This window comes from Mirounga angustirostris, unplaced genomic scaffold, assembly GCF_029215605.1.
Source record: "Mirounga angustirostris isolate CCGP_5_RB_7025 unplaced genomic scaffold, mMirAng1.0.hap1 SCAF_12, whole genome shotgun sequence".
Lineage (NCBI taxonomy): Eukaryota > Metazoa > Chordata > Mammalia > Carnivora > Phocidae > Mirounga > Mirounga angustirostris.
The window spans coordinates 64,119,049-64,136,800 of NW_026991720.1; positions in this window are offsets into that span (position 1 = coordinate 64,119,049).

Genomic DNA, 17,752 nt, shown 5'->3' on the forward strand with positions numbered 1-17,752 from the left:
GAGAGACACAGCGAGAGAGGGAACACAAGCAGGGGGAGTGGGAGAGGGAGAAGCAGGCTCCCCGCAGAGCAGGGAGTCCGATGCGGGACTCGATCCCAGGACCCTGGGATCATGACCTGAGCCGAAGGCAGACGCTTAACCATCTGAGGCACCCAGGCGCCCTAAATGAACAATTTTTAAAACCCAGACTCTAGACTGGCATTTTGGATGAGAATTATAGCTGCTCATAACAATCCTTCAACAGGCAACAAATTACAATGCTCTTAGATCTAGAAAAGCAATTATTGATGCTTCATTTCATGCTTTGCTGTCCTACCAAGAATAATACAAGGAGATATTTAATACTAGTATCACCATCTCTTCCAGAATTGAAGTTCAAAACCCCTTTTAGGGACACCTGGGTGGCTCAGTCGGTTAAGCGGCTGCCTTCGGCCCAGGTCATGATCCCAGGGTCCTGGGATCGAGTCCCACATCGGGCTCCTTGCTCAGCAGGGAACCTGCTTCTCCCTCTCTCTCCCTCTGCTTGTGCTCTCTCTGTCAAATAAATAAAATCTTAAAAAAAAAAAAAACAAACCCTTTTAGTTTCCAAATTTGGGAAAAAGTCGTAAGTGCTTCAGCATTTCAGACTTATCTCACCACTTTTAACTTGACTACAAACATTTAATGAGTACTTACTATGTTGCAGAGACTGCATAAGGCTCTGGAGGTGACGATGATAGTAACATTAGCATATATACATGTAATTTATAAATCTATATAAAATAAACTATGTATTACATAAAACGTGTGTACATCTTATAATGTGACTAATTATGTTCTTAATATTACATTGAGCCATATAAAATTGAGTTTTTTAAAAAAATGGCAGTTTCATATATGTCAACCATATAAGAGGACCAATAAGCTCTAGGCCTGAGGAGAAAAATATGTCTGACCGTGATTATCATAGAGTTTGATGAGTATAATACAGGGTCATGATATGGTAAGCCTTGATTGGGTAAATATACAAATTTGGTACTACAGAAATATAAGTAGAAAATAAGATGCATGTAGGCAGGAGACAGATCTTTAAGACCTCTGAATTCCATTTTGTGTTCATCAGTCTAGACCCTAACCCCAAACCCAAATATGTCCATGATGTTTAAAATACCTGAGACAGCTATTAGTCTCCAGAATATTGAATGCTCTAGTCAGGTAAGCCAAGCCACAGGTACAATACCATTGATGGTAGCTTCCTTTTTCTCCTTCTTATTAATGTTGATATGTCTACAATTTATGTGGGATTTTCATGTTGTGACATAATTTTATTTATTACTTACTGAAAGGCTGACTTTAGTATTCAGAACATTGGACTCAAAATTAATAAATCAGTAGTAAGAAACTAATTTATCTATAGAAACAATGTGACAAATAATGGCTAAAGCTTCTGAGTCGTGTCATCAATGTAATTAGTCCATAATTATCCACTGATTCAACAAATTGCTGTTGAGCACTTAGTGCAGGCAGAGTTCTAGATCTGTACCTATAACAGACTGTCAAATTATTTCCTGCCCAGGACAATAAACTCTTGGAAAGCTCTAGTGTCCTAGCTTCTCCAGCAATGCCGAAGGAAGGGCTTTCTGATGGAGTTTTCGGTGAAGCACAAAAACAACTGTACATCTATATTACACATTCACTTATCACATGGTCTGAAAAGCAAAGTCCATGTAAATAAATGTTAATACTATCTACACCTAAAACTTAATAATCTTTAGTAACAAGACAGTGTGACTTTGGAGGCCATCCACAACATTAAGAGAGTCCAATTTGGGGCATTCTAAATATGTATCTTAATATTTGTGAAGGAAAATGTGCTCCTACCAAAGGAAGTATAACTTAACTTTTGATCTTACTCTTGATGAAGCTATGTATTAGTTGGTGATGAACAGCATGTGGTATTGATATAAAGGCGAAGTTATACACGGTCAATTCAAGATTATATATTTTCCTGGATGCAAATGTATTATTATGATCATCATTTAGAATTTCTACTCATACTATATACCAACTCATAGAATAAAGCTTCTATTTAAGTATGCATAGACATATGAAAGAGATTTATTATCTGCTATGCATCATACTTAATATATTTCACAGGCCATTTTATTCTACTTATGACATAGTGACATGATTGTAACTAAATACATGACTCATTAAAATATAGAACTATATATATAATCCACATATATTGTTATAAGTCAGAGAATCATTATTTCAAAATCTATTCAGTATAGAGTAATTGACATCACTCAGGTAAAAATAATGAGTGCTATAATACCTTATACATGCTAGGTTTTTACTAAATATCCACAATACATTGATGAATGAATACGTGATAGTACTTAACCAACAATAACTTTGAATTTATAACAGCTAGCAGTTGTATATTCATGACACAGAAAAAAAAAACAGTGAGTTTGAGCCTGTTAACATTGGTTTTACTATTCCATCCACTTATTCTGCTGTTTTTCTTCAGAGCATTTGTCATCATCTGACATATAAGTATTTGTTCATCTGCATATTTTCTGTTTCAACCTACCATAATGAATGTTCTAAGAAAGCAGAGACTGCCATTTTCTATACTGCTGTGATCTCAGCAGTCAGAACAGTGTCTCATATTGAGTAGCCATTAAACAAATTTGTTGAAGGAATAAACACATGAATGAGTTTTTAAACTACCATATGAAAGAGTTTGTACAATTCAATCAATAATAAATCATAAGACAGTGACTCAGTCATGACAACAAAAATTGAGAATAACAAAACTGGGCCTATATCCAAGACTTTCAATCCCCATTCTTTACACTGCATTATAAAGTATTATTTCATAGGGATTGGATCAACTATCTAATAACTATTTTAAAGCAGGAAACTTTTATCTTAAATGTCCACTACATTAGGTTACTACTCCACCACAATATTAAACTCATAACATCTGCTCAGGATATATTCATATATTTTGGTTTTCACCATTAGTGTCTATTGAGGAAATATTGCAGTAGTAGTAGTAGTCTAAAGATGTGGCCTCTGTGCTAATGTGTATGTTTGGCAGGGGAGAGGGATTTGGTTTTATAATTCTGATTAGTAGCCCAAGCTCAACTGAAATTTTGTAATTGTCATTTAAAAATAAATACTTCTGTTAAATTAGACCATCCACAATCCCAGATTTCATACAAGCAGATATTAGGATGGAAATTTGTCTTCCATTTATTAACTAGACTGCCATTTATTTTCCCCTTATTTAGGTATAGTGATTATAGAATGTTGAAATTATAATTTTATCAAAGAAAAAATATTTTAATTTACAACACTTTCACAGGTGTACTCTTCTAAAGATCTACTTCTTCTCCCTGTCCTATACCCAACAAGCAGAGCTAAGCTTTTGAAAACCTTTAAGAAATCAGACCTAAAGGAAAAGTTTTTGAATTTTACAAAAATATGTGGGCCTATAATTATTTAATCAAACAAGAGAACTAGGGGCGCATGGGTGGCTCAGAGGGTTAAGTGTCTGCCTTCAGCTCAGCTCATGATCCCAAGGTCCTGGGATCGAGTACCACATCGGGCTCCCTGCTCAGCGGGAAGCCTACTTCTTCCTCTCCCTCTGCCTGCTGCTTCCCCTGCTTGTACACTCTCTCTCTGTCAAAAATAAATAAAAATCTTAAAAAAAACACACACACACAAGAGAACTATGCATACCATATGCACATCTTATATACTTTTAAACTTTTTTCTAAGGTGTATGGTAATGTATAGATTACTAATTTTGGATACATTTTTGAGAACAATTTTTATCTTAAAAATTTAAATTCAGGGGTGCCTGGGTGGCTCCAGTTGGTTAAATGTCTGCCTTCGGCTCAGGTCATGATCCCAGAGCCAAAATAATCCACTGTATCTTCCATGTCTTTGTAAAATTTTACTTTATAATTTTATTTTTTATTTATTTTTTTTAAGATTTTTTTATTTATTCATTTAAGACACAGAGATACAGAGAGAGAGAGAATATGAGCAGGCGGAGAAGCAGAGGAAGGGGGAGAAGCAGGCCCCCCGCTGAGCAGGGAGCCCCATGCAGGGCTCGATCTCAGTACCCTGGGATCATGATCTGAGCCAAAGGCAGACGCTTAACCATCTGAGACACCCAGGCACCCCTTTACTTTATAATTTTAAAGCTAATGCCCTGTAGGTAAAGTTAAGCCATAGAATGAATGTCATAAGCTTCATGTGTACCATGACTCTCTCATTTGATTTTAATGATATCAAGGTACCTGTACCTTTAATAAGATAGGAGCTGAGAGCTGATAAATGCTGACACATCTAATTTTTAGGAAAAACTAAAATGGAACATAAAGTTAATTGTTAACAAAGATGGCATAAATTAGCAATGTTTGCAAATTATATTTGTTAAGTATATATCTGTATTTCTTTTCCCAACTCTATATCAATTAAGTTATTTCCCAACTATTCCAGAGTTTGGAAAAAATCAATCTAATGTCAATCAGGCAAGTCATTCCTAAGCAGCAGCATGGTGGCAAGTGCTAGGTTGGCTTGTCACACTTCCACAGATTCAGCTGGCAAGGAGACAATGAGTACAAATGGATTTAGACAGTGTTATTACTTAAATCAAGAGTAACCATTGGTATCATTTCCCTCATCCCTAATTTCCATAGAGTGATGTGGTAAGGCTCAGGTATTACCTGCATCTGCTGTGGATGTGCATGAAAAAGGATCCCTGAGATTAGGAAACTCTGACATCCTATAGAAGATGCTGGCAAACCTGTCTTTCCTCCTTTTGGAGAGGGAATTATCTTTATTATCTTAAATGTAATCAAATATCTTCAGAAAAGTAGAAGAGACATATTCATCTTTATTAGCCTGAATATCTTCAGGGAATGGGAAGTCTCCCAGTTTACTATCACTGAATGTAAATATATTTGATCCAGAGAGGGTATCTATCTCTACCTTTCCAGGGATGCCTTATTAAACAATTCTTGAAAGGATAATTCTGGATCAGATGGGTTAGTTAGTAATGCCAAGATGTATAGAAAGGCGAGATTCATGAAGAACTGTCTCCCAATACCTAAGGAGATATTAGAAACAATAAATGTTTTGTTTTGTTTTCTTTTTTTTTAAGATTTTATTTATTTATTTGACAGGGAGAGACACAGTGATAGAGGGAACACAAGCAGGGGGAGTGGGAAAGGGAGAAGCAAACTCTCTGCTGAGCAGGGAACCCAACTCGGAGCTCCATCCCAGATCCCAGGACCCTGAGATCATGACCTGAGCTGAAGGCAGAGGCTTAACGGACTGAGCCACTCAGGAGTCCCAAAGCATCTTTTATTAATTCTCTTTTTACTTTTCCTTTTAAGTTCAATAGAGCCATAATTACATAGAAACCAAATACAATAATTATATAAAAATAACATAAAATTAATGGGACAAAAATCTAGTAACAACAAAATATTTACTCTAAAATCCACTATAATTACATCTTTTACTTAGAAAAAGTGATAAAACAGAGATGTAGGACTATTAAGTTTATCCAATAGATGTCTGGTGAAATCACTCTGTTTCATTTTCAAATTTCATTTGCATTTTTTCCTAGTTATGAATTTGCAATGCCATTCAACTACAGAAGTAAGCTTATCTCACTGCCTCCTGATATTTTCATCCACATAATGATAATACTGTACTTTATCTGCCCACTTCATACGTCAAATGAAATAAATTGTGGTAGAGAAAAATATTACTAGTAGAGCAGGCAAAATTTCTATAATATACAACTCCCTGTGCTAACTACACAAATTTAAACTAAAATATTATACTGCCATGTTTATCAGTTATAAAAAAGTAATTGCATGGTTATAGATGGTATTAATTATAAATCATTCTATAAAATCATAAGGGAATTTCTCAAGGACATCATCCTTCTAATGTCAGAAAATTTCTTTTAAAAGTCATCTTTATGTTATTTACCTTATTATTCCTAAGTCCAATATAGCTAAAACCTTATAATTTACTCCATAATAGTTCTGAATTTCCCAATTTCACATTTCTGCAACTGGTCAAAGTCAAAATCATATCTTATCTTTATTCATTCACAAATATTTATTGTCTTCTCAATGTTTCAGGCAATAGATTACATATTGAAAATACAACAATGAACAAGACATACTTTCCTTGCAGAAATTTGATCTATAAATAACCAAGTAATTTCCAATGGAGTATGGTTAACAATTCTAAAAAAAAAATACATGTATACTAGATTAGATCAAGGAATGAATGGATGATGAATGGTGGAAAGGTAAAGGTTTTTCATTGTTGGAATATAAAGTTACAACCAGGTAAAGAGAGAAAGAATGATCTAATTGGTAATGGACTATATTTGGAGATGGTATGAACTCATGTTTAGCTTAAAATAAATATATACTATAATGCAATACTATCTATCTATCTATCTATCCAGCTATTTAGCTATCATCTACAATATAAGTATTTATAGGCATCCATATACACACTAGTTAGAATACACAGATATATTTCCTTTCTCTGTCATTTGAGAGGGCCTGGAAACAATGACACTTCAATCGCAATGAAATACCTAATGCCTAGATATTGATTTACAACACTAATCTCTAATAATAGAAACCAGATCTCCTTGAAGAAATGGCTGATTCTAGGACTGGGACAGGAAATATATGAATCTAGAGTTTCATGTAGTGTCAGAAAGTAAGGAGCTGCTCAAGAAAAACACAAAGATAAGGGTATATCAAAGGGACAAGGGAGTCAATTGAAAGAGCTCACAACAGTCAAAGCTGGAATAATGTGAACAAAAGATAAATAAGTATCAGTTTATAACCCAAACTATAAAATAAATATCTGTGAGTCTACACTGATAAAAGCAAGTGATTAAAATAAACAACCTGGGGGAGACTAACACATCCTCACACAGAAAAAAAAAAATCCAGGGCGCCTGGGTGGCTCAGTTGGTTAAGCGACTGCCTTCGGCTCAGGTCATGATCCTGGAGTCCCGGGATCGAGTCCTGCATCGGGCTCCCTGCTCGGCGGGGAGTCTGCTTCTCCCTCTGACCCTCCCCCCTCTCATGCTCTCTGTCTCTCATTCTCTCTCTCATAAATAAATAAAATATTTTAAAAAAAAAGAAAGAAAAAAAAATCCAAATAACGCATTTCGATATTCCATTCTGTGAGAGGTGGAATGTAATTCCCCACCTCTTAAGTGTCTGCTGCACATAGCTCTTTTCTTTCCAAAGAGTACAGTATGAAAAGGGGAGAATCATTTACAAGTGGAGAAACCTGACAAAAACTCTCTCAGCCAGGTGATAAACATCAGTAGAGATAAATAACACTGAGAGGATACACCCTTGATATGATGTGATGAGGATGGCACTTTGACTCTGTGAGTTGTCTCTCAAAAAAGCAATAATCCCTGTTTATTCATGAGAAAAGCATTAGACAAATCCCAGTTGAAGCATGTTCTACAAAATACCTGATCAGTCCTCCTCAAAACTGTCAAGGTTATCAAAACAAGGGAAGTCTAAGAAACCATCATGGCCTAGTGCAGCCTAAGGAGATGTAATGACTAAATGTGATGTAGTATCCTGAATGGGATCTGGGCACATAAAAAGGATGTTAGGTAAAAATTAAAGACATATGAATAAAGTATGGACTTCAGTTTATAACAATGGATCAAATTGGTTCATTATTTGTGATAAGTATATGTATGTAAGATATTAATAATAAATGAAGCTGGATGAGAAGTATATTAGAATTCTCTATATTCACTTTTCTATAAATCTAAAGCTATTCTAAAATAAAATGCCTTATAAAACAAAGCAAAGGCATCACAGAAACTTACAATTTAGTAAAAGCCCATGTAAAGTGAACAGATTTTATTTCATTGTGATTAATTACTCCTCAATTTTTGGAATTATTGTTAATTTAACATGCCAAATGGACAGGTGACTTTGTTCATTAAAAAAAAAATTTTCTTGCAATATAGTGTTTTCTGTGCAGCCAATAGGATAAAAAGAAGAAAAGTTTGGGGAGCCATTATGAAACATATTTAGAAGGAAGTATCTATTTTATCTATGGCTTGGTAAAATAACTGATATTACCTTCTCATTTAAGATTTGCATTGGGGTTTTAGAGAAAAGTTTTCTCTCTCCAAGTAACTGTTTTTAGTTTAGCACAATGATTAAAGAGATATGATTTTGTCCATCCTTTTGGTCACTAATTTCTATTTGTTAAAGATTTTTTTATTTATTCATTATGAGAGGAAGAGCATGAGCGGGGAAGGAAGGGGTCGGAAGGAGAGGGAGAAGCAGACTCCCCTGAATCCTAGGACTCTGGGATCATGATCTGAGCGGAAGGCATATGCTTAAGCAACTGAACCACCCAGGTGCCCCATGATAAGTAATTTCTTTAACATATTCCATTGAAGCATCCTATTATGCAGGGTAAGTAAAGACTTATCAGCCAAAGAATTCCATCGGCCTAACACCAGCCAAGTATGGTATAATGGAAAAGGAAGAAACTGAAGAGGGGATTATTGCAACATAAAAGCCTTAAGCAAATATAAACTGAAGACATAATTAGGAATACTCAGCTGAGAATATTAGCATTTTTGAATACTTATATATCTTAAACTTGCAAAAATTGTCTGAAACTCAGTTGTAAAATGACATTCACAGAATGAATGAGAATGATTCAGCAGCCTGTTAACAGGAGAGATTAATAGCTTCTGTTCTCAAACAAGTTATTAATCTCTGTAAAAATATAGTGCCTTTAGGTTACCTTAGAAGAAAAGAATCAAACACTTACATGATAGATCTTTTCGTGTGTGTGATTCCCCAGCTGCACTAATTTCCTATCAGTGTTGTTTCAGAGAATAAAAATCTTTGTGCATAGAATATATTCTGTAGTGTTCTACCTAAATTATGTTAAGGTAGTAAAATTTGTTAACATTATGGGAATTAGAAAGAAAATAATTATACACTGAAAGACAAAGTTGAGGACCTAGCAGATTACCAAGCATGAAGAAAGTATCTAATATATTCTTGTTTAATCTTCATTAACAAGCATTCAATAATAAAGCTATCAGAACTAAATTTTCCATTAAAATCTGTATATAAAAGAATACATCAGACAACAGATGTAAAACCCTTTTTTTTTTGTAGTTGCTTTTGCTTTTATTTTTTTCTGTATAGAACAGCAGCAGAAACAGAAGATGAATTCTCTGCCATTATGTCTGGATGAAGACATAATGCCCTTCTACTGAAGAAGATTTAATGAACTTTACCTAAGTCATTCAACCAAACATAAAGCAATCATTTCATATCTGTTCTGAGGGGTCCAATCAAATAATCAAAATATGATAAGTTAGAAGTCAACAGGATGGCTTAAGTGGAGCAACCTCTCATATAATAGTTAAAATTCATATATATATATATATATTCTGAGATAAAACATCCACTGTAGCACTTCCATTGATATACTACATATGTTTGCTTAAGAACCCCATTCTGAAAAATAGAGCAAGTTGAATCATTGAATCAACCATAAAATGAGAAAATGTCTACTACAAATATTTTTCTGGATCATACAATAAATACATAGACACAAACACAATATGCATAAATTAATATGCCTGTATATGTATATATATACATATATGTGTGCATGCATGTTCATATGTATAAGATAATGTTTTCCTTTGTCATCTATAGGCTTTTCCATTGTTAACTGATATTAGAGAACAGTTCTAGCGAGGATTTAAAAGACGTCTAGAGAAACATGAGAGTCCATCTCATCTTCGTCATTCATTAGCCTCAAATGATTTTTCTTTTGTCTCTTTCACAAATTCTTAAAAAGAGAAAGTTGGAAAAGAGAAATTTGTTTTAACTTACCACTGACCTACCTCTTAGCTGAAGCGCTAATGAACAGATAAACAAATGATTGTAAAACACACTATTCAAGTAGTATATCCCAAAATTACAGTTCTTTTATTCTTCAAGTGGCAAAATCACTTCTAGAGACCTAGACATATTGTGAGTACTTTTTTCAGGGTATGTATTAGGGATTTGACTTCAATTCAACAAGCATTCCTAAATCCTTGCTTCTTACTAGGAACACTGAACACAATATCAGGGAATAACATTTGACTGTGAAACATAAAGAGAGAAAGATGGTTATAAAGACTTGGATAAAGGAAAGATAAGGCCTTGTGAATCTGATTCATCATACATAAAGATAAAGAATATACTAAGGGCCAGAGCGAGACCCACAGGCCTCCAATTTCAATACCAATAGCTCATTCTTTTTTTTTTTTTTTCAATAATCGCCAGAGAATCGTTGCTGATTCAGAATAAGTGGATTACAGTGAGAGATGTGATGCATACAGAAGGAGGAGATGCTGGGCACCAGTCACTATGTCTGCCTTCACCAAATATCTGCCTTTCATAATCCTATTCCCTTTCTCAGCAAGACCAAATGAGCATATAAGCAAAAATGACTGCATATGTAGCAAAGTCCAAGTATTGTGCTTTTAATCTTCATATACATTATGCTAATAAAATGTACCTGTTATCTTTTTAACTTTTATCAAAATTACAAGGATGTTATTACTTTCATAGTTATTAAAGATGTTTATAGTGGTTAAAGATTGTATTTTGGCAGATTTAGAAATTAATGAACTGTCTTCAAAAAAGAAATTTCCCTTCAAGAATCTCTTGGGCATATCTGTTCAGGATTAAGTTGAGTAACATTATCAAAGGAGTGGCACGTATTTTAGTTTTGATAGATAACCCTTTTTTTTCCCTATAGTTTCCATTTTCCCATTAAAATGATTGGACCAAAAAAAAAAATAAAATGATTGGACAATATATGGGTCATTGTCTTACCTCCATCAATAAATTAAGTCCATTACATTGTTCTTCAGCCCACTCTCTCCTTTCCCCGTGGAAGGAGTGCTTGGTGTGTGCCCTGGGCACTTGTTTAACCTCCTGATCTCATTCTTTCCCTTTTTTAGACTCTAATCTCAATAACAACGCCTCAGACTCTTAGAATCAATTGTCTTTTAATTCCCTCAGAAATTCTGAAATTTTCATCTCTAACTTAAATGTTATTTTATATTTATCAATGCTATTGTTCTACTTACTTCCACAGGAGACCAGTTATTCCTCTTCTTCATGACTCCAATCTTAATTGTGCACACACACATACACACACACAATTATTTTTATCTTTATTAATATAATACTCCAGATTTTGTATTTGGTCCTTATTCCTCTATGTTCTGTAGGTTCTTTGAGTGATTTATTCTATTCCTAAAACATAAAAGCTTCCACTGGTATGTTAATATCCTGTAACTTCATTCACAAATGTCTAATGATTCTATCTAAATGTCCTACATTTTACAATATTAAAAGTAGACTCCTTCTCTGTACTTTTCCAAATCAGATTTTTTTTGGTATCCTTTATCTCAGTTAATGATGACACCATCCTAGATACCTAGTCCTTTAATCCAGGCAGTAGCAACTGCCCCAGAGAGTGCCTCTGGTTCCCTAGGGCTGTTTCTTCTGTTTGTCTGTTCATTTGGAGTATGGGTCTATGGAATGGGGAAATGAATCATTGATGATGAAGGGACAGAGAAATTCAGAAGCTTTTCCTACTTGCTAACTTTACCCTTGCTTTGGCTTTGTATTTAAAGGTAATGATAAGCAACTATTGAGCCTGTATTACATGTAAGGCATCCTTACTGACTATGTTCCACTAAAAGACTGATATTGAATCTTGACAATGAATTTGCAAGTTTGGATACTCCCATTTCCTGGATGAGGAAACAAAACCAAGTATAGCTAAGTATTTTGCCCATAGTGCAAGTCTGTTTGCTTCTAAAGACTGTCCTCTTATCTCTATAATATCTAGGCCACTTGTAGCCTCTAAGAGTAATAATATGAAGACTTCAAATGCCTGAAACTGGCAGCTTATTTTCATTTAGTTTGAAGAAATTAAACTGTAGGGGACACCAATTTAAAAATAGTCTTTTTTTATACCTCAGTAACTTGAAGTTGAATCATTAACTCTATTCTATAGAAAATCACATCATAAGGAGTTTCCATTCATCAATATTATCCATAAAGAAAGAGTGTGTCTGCATTTTTGGAATCTGAAATCCAACCATTGGTTCTTGAAATGGTACCTCAATAGGTAATAATCACTTCCAAGTAGATTTGGTTTTGGTTTTGTTTTATATAGGTGGAGGTTTGGTTGGTTCAGTGGGTGAGAGCATCTTTTAAGAAGGTTACAGTTTTGAACACCAAGTAAAACAGCTTTGAACAAGAAATTCTTTTCTTATAAATCATGCATGTATTTTTCCATGCCAAGACAATTTCATAAATAATGTTGTACCAGTCCTTGTACATTGAGCAGTGCAAAATATCTGTGAGACTGCTGTGCCATAAACAGCTAAAGTATTAAATATGAAAATAGTTCTTTCTCTCATCTGGGTCTCAAAACAATGCAAGGTTATTCTTCCCATTTTAGAGATAAGAGAACTCAAGTTCAGAGAGTTAAAATAATATCATCAAGATAAAAACGTATAAAAGCTCTAAAATAGAAAAGTCGGGATATGAATATGAATGAAAATACACATCATATTATTGGTGACTCAGTAATGTCAGCTTTGTATGCAAAGGACAGTATGATATTGCTGTCACTCTAAACTGTCATATCACAGGTTATAGCAATAAAATTAGTTTATAGCAGTATTTTATTATTGCTCATATATCAGAGTATAAAGTTTAAACTATATGGAGATACAAGAGGATGTTATGAACAAAGAGCTTCTGAACATAATGCAAACTATCTCCAGGTAGGCAACAACGAAAATTGGTTTTGAATTGTTCTTGCTCAATGGCCATTCAGCTTACAATATTGTAGACAGCTGTCCACATCAGAAAAAAATTCAAACCCACTAAATTTAGCCTTATTAATATTCTAAAATAACACAAACTATTCTTTTGGTTAAGATAGGCCACTGCAGGTTAAACTTAACACAGTTCTCATTCAGTGGAACTAAATTAAATATTATAGTCCCTTTTCTTTTGTATTTAATCATTTTTATTTTCAGTTAAAAATATAGATGAGATTGATTATGATAATTATGTAATTCGATGTACAAGTGTGTTTTTAAATTTTTGAGAATTTAGGGAGAGAGACTAAATATCCTTGCATACTGAGGTGTGTTTATATTTTTATGCCCTTCAAACATATTTTCAATTTTAATACTTGAATGTGATCAGCAGTTAGTCCACAATTTACTCCAATCATGGATGATCAAGATAATGAAGTTTAAAAATCAGATACTGTGCATGTGGTAGCTTCTTCCAGCTGCAGCTTGCTTATGCTTCTACAATAAACACACAATACTTTGACGTGATTGTTGCAGACCTCCAACTAAGAGTTGCTAACTTAACAGGAAGCTAGCAAATTCTTTAAAAAAGAAGGATCAGTGTTTGGATATGTCCTGCTGTGTTAAAAATTTTAACTGCAGTAATTAGCAGCAGGTTTCTCCATCTTCATATGAGAGGTACAAGAAAGGAACCACCGGAAAGGAGAATAGAAAGAAAGCAAAACCTGGAGAACTGTCACAGTTGAGCAGAGGACATGCTGCTTGATCAATGGCCACAATTGTTGTAAATATGTTTTATAGGAAGATATCAGAGAAACATTCAAAATTAACTCTGTAAGATATTCATGAATTAGAAAATATTTTCCAGCACTGGGATCTTTTTAAAAAAAGATAAGTACTATTAGGTACACAATGATTTAGTGCTAAACATGAGAGAGAATGTATTGGCTTATTTGATGATTTTAAATATAGTTTCTGCCTTTTGTCAAAATCATGGGTTTGCTCTATTGGCAGTTTTTAAATATAACATCAGAACATTTTCTTTTTAAAAGATACACATCACAAATCAGCATTTTAAGATCATAAAAGACTAGCCATTTTAAAAAGCAACTTTTTATATTAAATTGTAAGTATTTCAGTCTTAAATGTAAATTATTGTAAATGAGTAGAAGTGTTAATAATACTAAAGTATTAAATATATTTTTAATATACCTTAAGTAGATTCTTAAAATAAGAAATTTAAGAAATTCCTCCAAATTGTTAAAACATGTACCTTGGGTTTCATGCAAGACTACCTTTGTAAACCTAAATAATCTTTGGCTTGGCAGGATATTGAAATCATAAAGAAAAAAAAAAGTTATCTATTTGTCCATCCATCTCTCTCTATAAAATCTACTTAAAATGAAAATTTGGAGCACCTGGATGGCTCAGTCGGTTAAGAGACCAACTCTTGGTTTCCGCTCAGGTGATGATCTCAGGGTTGTGAGATAGAGCTCAGAGGGGCTCCACACTCAGTGTGGAGTCTGCTTATGTTTCTCTCTCCCTCTACCTCTGCCCCTCCCAATCCCCCATGCATGTGCATTGTCCTCTCTCTCTCTCAAAAATAAATAAGTAAATCTTAAAAAAAAATGAAAATTTAAGATGAGAATCATTACCAGTGTAACTACTAGTCCACATATTGTTATACCTGGAGCAAACATATGTGATAAAAGATAATGAGATTTGTTTTAAAGAACATATCCATATATACCATGTTGAATTTCTATTTCAAGCACAGGAATAAAGGAATGGGCATAGTTCATTTTAGCCCCAAATGGTGAGTTTGCTTCTAAACAAAACCGAAGAATTTTATAATTTTTTTTAAGAAGTAAAAGAACTTCTGGAAACCTTCTTGTCAGCACTAAAACTGTTAATGCATAAATCCTTTTCCATTTTTGAGCAGGAGATTTCATTCTTTAATTCTGCTGAGGATCCACTTTAGTAATACTTTCTGCCTTAGATTAATTACCCTGATCTAATTCATTTAGTGGAGGACAGCTGTGGTACGTGGGTTGCCCACTGATGTATTGTGTTAAATGACGCCCATCTGTCATTGCAGCATATCAGCATGGATTCAGTGTCATCCACTTCATTGGTTCTGCTGAGATGTGAAGTACAGCTACAATGTTTACTACTGTTGTTAATTTAATATCTACACCTTTAATAACCTGACTGCTGTCACTGGCTGAACAATGATACATGATGGCCAGCAAAGAACCAGATAGAAAGCATTAAGTAGACAGCACAGCAGACCCTCTGGTACAGTTAATTAGAACACTTCTGGGCAAAGTTGCTACTGGGGGCCCTGTAGCACATTCTCTCATGAAACTCTTTATTGAGAAATAAAGTTAAAAGGATCCGTGTTAATAGCAATATTGACAAATGTAATCATTAATCTGGTCTCTTAAAACAGAATTATTCTTAATAGTTCTTTTATCTTTTAAATAGTTCAAATGGATCATTTTTTTCACATTCTTTTGTTCTTTCTTTACCTCCACTCCCTAAATTTGAAATATATGCATTTCCTTGGATTTGGCTGATACAAATGTATTACACCAAATCTAACATTTTGAATTTAAAATTGTCCTTCTTGTTTAAAGTACCTTAACCCAAAATTTATTGGGAAGATCCAAGAATTCAAAAGTATACATATTATGTATAATACTTGATTTTGTTTTCAAAAAGAATAATTAAATATTAGTATTTTTATTCGACATGTATATCATTGTATAACATATGGTAAAAAAAATTAAAAAATATGCAACATGCATGTTTAAGTTCTAAATATATTAAAAGATGATTCTATAAAAAACATGAAATTGTATAAAAATATCGATAGAACAGGAATATAAAGATAGGTAAATTTTTATTTTAATACTTCTAAAATATTGGGGAAAAATTAGCTAAAGAGAAGATAATTTTTCTATTTCATTTTAGTTCTAGTTTTTCATATTTTTTATGTTAATGTATCTGATTTATATTATATTCATATTTGAACCTTTCAAAAATGTCAATCTCTTTTTCAAATTTTTCCTCTATTCTCTGCTTTGAATGAAATTTGGCCACCCCCAATGCTTATTATTTCCCAATAGATTCTACTCCACTCCCCCAGGATCTATGCACTCAGGTTTGAGAGATGGAATCAATTTCTCAGTAATACTCAAGTACCACCTATACAATTATTCTTCTACGTTTGTTTGCATATAGATTTCTCTTTTAAGGCTTATGCCATCTGGATAAACTATCTTCTACCCCTCTTTATTTCAATTCCTTGGTCTATTCCAAGTACTATTTCAAAGTAACTTAAGTGTGCCCCAGAAAAAAGCTTGAGAATATTAACCGAAACAAAAAGCAAGATTACCCATCACACACACAAAAAGTAAGATTTGCAATGCTTGACATTTACAGACAGTTATTATTTTTTGCTGATGCTTTTGCAAAAGTATTCCTGCAAGTGTTTCATCATCAAGGAGATTCATGGAAAGGACTTTAGCAAGTACAGGTTTCTGAAAGCTTTCAGGTCATACTACTGAACTGGGTAAGAATGTACAGGACTCTAAGGGTACAACTGGATTAATAAAACTAACAAAAGATCAAGATCTTTTGGGAGTAAATAATGGATAGAGAGGAATATAATTTCTATGACTTTTGTTTGAGACACCTGTTAGGATGTCTATTATCAAAAAGCCAAGAGATAAATGCTGGTGAGGATGTGGGGAAAAAAAGAGAACCTTTGTTCACTGTTGGTTGGAATGCAAATTGTGGTACAGTCATTATGGAAAACACAGAAGGCTCCTCAAAAAACTTAAAAATACCTAGCAAGGGGTGCCTGGGTGGCTCAGTTGTTAAGCATCTCCCTTCGGCTCAGGTCATGATCCCAGGGTCCTGGGATCGAGCCCCACGTCAGGCTACCTGCTCATCGGGAAGCCTGCTTCTCCCTCTCCCACTCCCCCGGCTTGTGTTCCCTCTCTCACTGTCTCTCTCTCTCTGTCAGATAAATAAAATCTTTTTTAAAAAAATAGTACTACTATATGATTCTACAATCCCACTTCTGTGTATACATCAAAGGAAATGAAGTCAATATCTTGAAGAGTTAGATATCTGCACTCCGATGCTCAGGGTAGCATTATATGCAATAGTCAAGATATTAAAACAACATAAATGTCCTTCAACAGATAAATGGATTAAAAAATGTTGTATACTTACACAATGGACTTTTACTCAGCCTTAGAAAAGAAGGAAATTCTGTCATTTGTAACAACATGTATGAATCTGAAAGACATTATGCTATGTGAAATAAGCCAGACAAAGAAAGATTGAAAACTGAATGATCTCACTTATTTGTGGAATCTAAAAAAAGCCAAACTTGTAGAAACAAAGAGTAGAATGGTGGTTAGCAGAGGCTAGAGGGTCTCAGAAACAGGGAGATGTTGGACAAGGGTGTAAACTTTCAGTTAGAAGATGAATAGGGGCGCCTGGATGGCTCAGTCATTAAGTGTTTGCCTTCGGCTCAGGTCATGATCCCAGGGTCCTGGGATGGAGCCCGCATCGGGCTTCCTGCTCCGCGGGAGGCCTGCTTCTCCCTCTCCCTCTCCCTCTCCCCCTGCTTGTGTTCCCTCTCTCACTGTTTCTCTATCAAATAAATAAATAAAATCTTAAAAAAAAAAAAAAGAATAAATTCTGGAGATCTAATGTACAGCATGGCAATTCTCGTTAATGTAATGTATATCTGGAATTTGCTAAGAGAGT